Raw genomic sequence first — 6503 nt, 5'->3', positions numbered from 1 at the left:
ACTTAATGTCTTCGAACTGTTTTCCGTTGTCTGAGATTAATACTCTGGGTAGGCCAAACCTGCAGACTATGCTCCGCCAAAAAAAGTTATGAACATTGTGAGTTGTTATGACTCAGGTTTCAGCTTCTACCCACTTGGTGAAGTAATCTACTACCACCACTAGGAATTTTTTCTACCCTTTAGCCGGTGGGAAGGGGCCTAGCAAGTCTATGCCCCATTGAGAAAATTTTGGGAAAAAATGAAAGAAAGAAACACAAGTTTTTCATTGTGTTTCCCATAGACGGTGCCAAATGGTGATGTGCAATCTGCTCGCTCTCTCGTGTTCAGTGACTGGGCCCGAACTAGGATCTAATTTGGTAGTGCCGAGCTGAAACCTGTATGTCCGAACTGGAAAGAGCTATCAAGAAAGAGAAGTTAGAGTGCCTGGGTAGGTTTTACCCAAGAGAACACTTTGATGCTTAAGTCAGAGCGGTGGTTTCTGTAAGGATGTATGAGAAAGCTTAAGAGCTTTAGTGTGCATACCTTTTAGGGTGGATTTGGAGTCTCTTTTTATAGCTATCTGAGGTTTAGTTGCCATCAGGCAACGTCTCTGAGTCTTCTGCGGAGCTATTTCCGTAGTTTAAGGCGCATTGGAGTGTCAGTTGCTAGATTCGTGTGGCGGTTACAGGTCACCCACGGGTCGTGGCGAACGGTTCAGCGAGTTGTTCCTATGATCGTGGTAACGGTTCCCGATAGGGTGTGGCACGTGGAACAATTTAGGCAAGCTTGTGTCAACGGCGGCCCGAGCTTGCCCCAACTCAACCACACACCTGAGGTTGGTTGCCATGTGTTGAACTATCGAGTTGCCTTGTTGATGTGGATGGTGTGCTGTCATCAGTGTCCATGTCTCGGTAATTGTGCGTGGGTAACCAAAATGCCCCTCATCACAACCGATCTGAATCCATTACATAAGAATCCAATTAATCATATTCGATTCTATTGACAAATACAAATCCAATCTAAATCAATCCCTCCAAACCAAATTCAGAGGCATCCTTTTTATCAAAATTAATAGAATTTCCTATACACAAGTTTGAGAGGCTAACAAAAATCCTGATCTCTCTCTTTGTATTGAGGGGCATTTTGGTATTTAAACATCCAAAACTGAACACGCATGAAGGCCTTCTCAATGTTTTCCCCATTCAATAAAAATTAACTGAGAACCCTTTGACAAGTAATGCTTGAGGATTAGCCTAAAAATAAAGGGAAGGGTTTTAATATTTGTTGAAAAGCTCAAGAAAGATTTAACTAATTTATTTTGACTTAATAATGAATGTTTTTTGGTAAATTACAAAGCCCCCCCCCCCTATATTTTAATTTGTGACAAATTACATTGCAACAAATACTTCTCGTCGATCGGTCGTTAAGTTAGATGACAAAAGGCATTAAATTATCAAAATACCTCCATTGCTTCTCATCGTGAAATACTTGTCATCTCACTAGTGATCATTGTCGAAAAAGGAAGAAGTCTCCAATTGATTAAAATTGGACACTTACCTTTTGGAAAAGGAAAAAAAAAATCTCTAGTGAATTTGCTAAAAAGGGACATTCACCTGTTGGGCATGGATTTTGAACTCTATAGAGGCTTGATACCTTGGCTACATAAACCCCTCTAATCTGGCACTCACCTCCTCGTCCATGTTTCCCACCTCAAGTGTGTTTCTACTTAATGCCTTGTGGCCATTTCATCTAATTTCAATGGAAAAGACAATGAACAATACAAAGTGTAAAAAAAAATGTAAGATGAATTCATAAATTAAAGGGTAAAATAAATTAGAAAGGATAGATTGGACAAAAACTTCAAACAACAGGATGAGAATATTTTTCGAAGTTAACTGGTAGAACACTAATTGTCTAATGGCTAAAGTTCAAGGGGGCCTTAGTCGCAAATTAAAGCCAAGTAGAATAACTCTATCATAAAGGAGGTCACTGAAAAAGAGATATACAAGGCCCTTCAATCAAAGAGATCTCAAATCCCCAAGGCCAGATGGTTTAAATGCTATGTTCTTTAAAAAATTCTATAACACAATAAAAGATTTTGTTTGTGGGACAAACAGAGCTTTCTTTCATTTAAGTTATGTTTGGTTTGAAGGAAAGGAAAGGTAGGGAAACCTTCACAAACCTTGTATGGGTTTCCCTACCTTTCCCTTCCTTTCCCTACCTTTTCATTCAAACCAAACATAGCCTTAGGGAGACCGTGCCCAATCTTAAACAAAACTTTCATTACTCTCATTGCAAAAGTTGAAAATCCTAAGACTATTAATAATTACATCCCTTTTAGCTTGTGCAATGTTATTGATAAAGTGATCACAAAAATTCTTATTAACAGAACCAAACCCTTCCTGGAAAATATAATATCTCCTTACCAAAATGCTTTTGTTCTAAATAGATAAATTAATGACAATATTTTGATATCCCATGAAATGATTCATTTGACGAAAAAGAAGAGGGAAAAAAAGGTATCATGGCTTACAAAATTGACATGGAAAAACCCTATGATAGATTGGAATGGGAATTCATTGAAAAAGTGCTCAAAAAATATGGACTCTCCAAGAAAGATGGGTAGGGTGGGTCATGAAGTGTATCAAGATAGTGTCCTTTCAAGTTGCGATTAATGACTCCCCCTCAAGAAAATTCTCCCTCTAGGGGGATCAGATAGGGAGACCCTCTCTTCCCTTTCATATTTGTTCTATGTGTGGAAGCCCTTACTAGAAAACGTGAGAAGGAATCTTTGATTCTTGGTAATCCTATTGGAAGTAATGCAGCTAAAGATAGTTCAAAAATCCCAGTTCTCTAGTTTGCATATGACTGCCTGATTTTTTCTTACACTACAATTCCAACTTATGTGAAAATTAAAGAAATTTTAGAGAATTTTGCAAAAGCTTCTAGACAAACCCCAGATTTTAACAAGTCAACTATCCAATTCTCCAAAAATATTCCAAATAGGTTGCAAAAAATTTTGGCTCGGTTCCTTAATATCCCAATCCAACCAAATACAAATTTTTACTTGAGGGATCCTCTAATTAATTCTAGGGTTGTAAGAAACACCTTTCAATATGTAAAAGATAAGGTCAACAAAAAAGCTAGTTGGGTGAAAAAAGAATTCATTATCTTTATTAGGGTGACTTACCCTTCTATGTTCTACCACCAGCATGATGCCCCAGTATTTAATGAGATCCTTTAGACTGCCCCAAGGTATTATTAATGACATTGACAAAACCCATAAGAGATTCATGTGGACCAATTCAAGTGAGAAGAAGCATGTGCATTTGCTTAGTTGGAATAAAGTGTGCTCTCCAAAAAGTTGGGGAGGGCTTGATCTTCTGAATCTGCATTGGGTTAATGAAGTCAACCTAACTAAGCTGGGATGGAAACTCCTTAATGAGAATAGTAATCTATGGCTAGAGTGGTTGGGGGCAAGAATCTGAGAAAGGAGAATTTATGGAGTGCAAAAAGTAATAAGAGGATTTATTGGGCCTGGAGGGGTATCCTCCATGCTAGAGATCTCTTAAAAAGAAGACTTCGATGGGAAGTTGGGTATGATAAATCCATAAACTTTTGGAATGATAGATGGATGGACAATTCATCTATTGCTGAAAGTTTAAATATAGGCCAAGGTGAACTGGATAATCAGTGTGTTAGCGATTGTATTAACCAAGAAAGGAGAGTCTGGAGGGAGGATAAAATCCAAGGACTTGTCCCTCAGATCATATGGAACAAGATAAAATATATTTTCATTCCATCAGGAGAAGTTGAAGGCAAGATGATATGGAGATTGAATCCAAGTGGTGAATTTTTCATTGAAGTCAGCTTGTAAATTGAAATGCAGTTTGTCTTCCAATAGAGAAAATAATGTCAACTGGAGAGCTTTCGTATGGAACCTAAAATGTTATCCGAAGCTCAGCCTTTCTTTTCTTACTGCTAAAAAAACAAACTCCCTTCAAAAAAACCTACTAAGGGCTAGAGGTTTAAATATAGACGGAGGTTGCAGTTTCTACGAGGAGGAAGATTTAGACCATGTCTTTAAGGGGTGTGAGGTGGCTAAACAGGTTTGGGGGTCAAATTTATATGAGATGGATTTGAAAAAGAAAAGCAATACGATGGAAATGTGTGTTAATATCCTCTGGCAAATTTAGAAAAAACAGAAATTAAAAAACTTTTTTCCAATAACTCAACCCCTCCTCAAATCATTGTGGAAAAAGCTTCAAAGAATTTGGTTGAGTTTTTTTTATATTTTGTAGGACCTAGGAATTTCAAGAGGGAGGAAAAAGTGGATAGGTATTACATGGCTTCCCCCTAAATTTGGATTGATCAAAATAAATTTTGATGTATCTCGCTCGAACAATGGGACGTGTTCGGTGGCTGCAGTTGCTAGGAATCACATTGGCAAAATAGTAGACTTCAAAGGTTACAATCTTGGCATCTCTACCGTCAATACTGTGGAAGCATGGGCTGCGTGGGAGGTACATAATCTGGCTGCAAACTTTAGAAATCAAGCAATTATTATTGAAGGGGACTCGAAGCTCGTCATTTCTATTCTTAATGGTCAAGTCACCCCTCCTTGGAATCTTGGGAATATTGTGCAGGATTGCTTGCGGATCAAGGACCAGCTTATGCATGGTGTGTGGTATAGACACATCTACGAAGAAGCTAATTAGGCAGCATATTGGCTTGCTAATAAAGCTTATTTGGTTCTTAATGGTTGTATCTCTTTAAATCTATGTAATCTCCCTTGGGAACTAGACTTTAACTGCTAGAGTGACTTGTGGGATTGTGCTACACCCCGGCTTGTGTAGCACCACCTGGTTTTATCAAAAAAGAGTCATTGTCACTCACCCCATAGTACAAGGGTGGTCATTGTAATTCACCTTTTTAGTAAATTACTAAAGCCTTTCCTTAAGTTTCTCACCATTGCTGAAACCTCTGCTGAAGTTTGATATTTACAATCACCTCCTCTGACTTTTTTGATATGGTTGCAAGTAGACCCCTTCTGCTAGAATCCTCTAATAATAGGCACAAAAGTGTCCAAAATGCCCATGAAGTTACTTTTGACCAAAATGTTTAATTTCATATTTTCTCTTCAAATCAATCGATACCCCAAATTCTTCCAATCTCTTTCCAGAAATTGAATTATTTTTCAAATTTTCCCTTCATATCAATTGCTCAAAGATAAAACTGCAACTTTAAAAACTCTCTCTCTCTCTCTCTCTCTCTCTCTCTCTCTCTCTTTGTTATTCATAAAGTTTGTATTGTTTTTATCGTAGAAACCAACCTCAATAATAACTATATAGGTATTTTGGACATTTATGTGCCTCTTATTAAAGGATTTTTAACAAAGGGGATCAACTTGCAACTGTGTCACAAAGTTCAGGGGAGTTGATTGCAATTACCAAACTTCAAGTGAGGTTTCAACAATGATGAGAAACTTAAGGGAAGTTTTAGCAATTTACCCTTTTTATTAGCACTTGATAAGGTATTTTAATTCACTTTACCGATTATGGGAGTGGTCTTGGAGTATTCGTTCTAGTGAAAAAGAGTTTCTTCTTAAGAGTTTCGCAACGTATGAGTCTTGGGCTGAGTAGGAACCTTCATTGGTCCAAACTTGCACATTGGATTTTTGGGCCATTTAGATATCCTCTCCAGAGCAAATTTTCTCGCAAATCCATTGCCTTACACAAAATAATCTAATCCTAAATCCATCACCTTACACAAAATAATCCAATCCATTTCCCATCAAAGGCAAAAATAAGCTCTCAACATCATATAGAAGTAACTATGGATGGCGATTTCATAGGAATTTCTAGGTATCCGACTCGTTCCAACCCTAATAAGATGGTATAATATAATGTAAGATAATATATAGTATAAAATAATTTTTAATATATAATATATATTAATAGAAATTAATTAGAATCCAAGACAAAGGAGCCCTATGACCTATGACATTCCTAATTGGTTAATTTGCAAGTTTGGGGAATTTGGTTAGGTTCAAGTCCAATCCCCAAGCAATACTTTTAGGTGAGTTGCTTGTTTATGAAATTTAAATTTTTATTAGTTAATTTTAAAATGTTATTAACATAATTATAATTAAATTTAAATGGATTTTAAATTAATATAATTAGGATTTAAGATTTGAAAATACAAATTATATCTATTTGTCTAAATTCAAATTAAGAATCAATTGGTTTGGGCAAGTTTAAGTCCAATCCAAACAATATTTCTAGGTGAAATATTTGTCTATGAATTTTAATTTTTTTATCAATTAATTTTAAAATTTTATTGATATAATTATTTCTAAATTCAACTAGACTTTAAATTAATGTTATTAAGATTTTGGATTGCAAATGTTATCTATTTGTCTGAATTTAGATTGAGATTGAATTAGTCTGGGTAAATTCAAGTCCATTCCAAGCATTATTTTTAGGTGACATACTTGTTAATGATTTTTAAATATTTATAGTTCT

Source organism: Nelumbo nucifera, chromosome 7 (assembly GCF_055504915.1).
Source record: "Nelumbo nucifera cultivar China Antique chromosome 7, China Antique-T2T, whole genome shotgun sequence".
Lineage (NCBI taxonomy): Eukaryota > Viridiplantae > Streptophyta > Magnoliopsida > Proteales > Nelumbonaceae > Nelumbo > Nelumbo nucifera.
The sequence above is the reverse complement of the archived record's forward strand: the minus strand, read 5'-3'. Positions refer to the sequence as shown.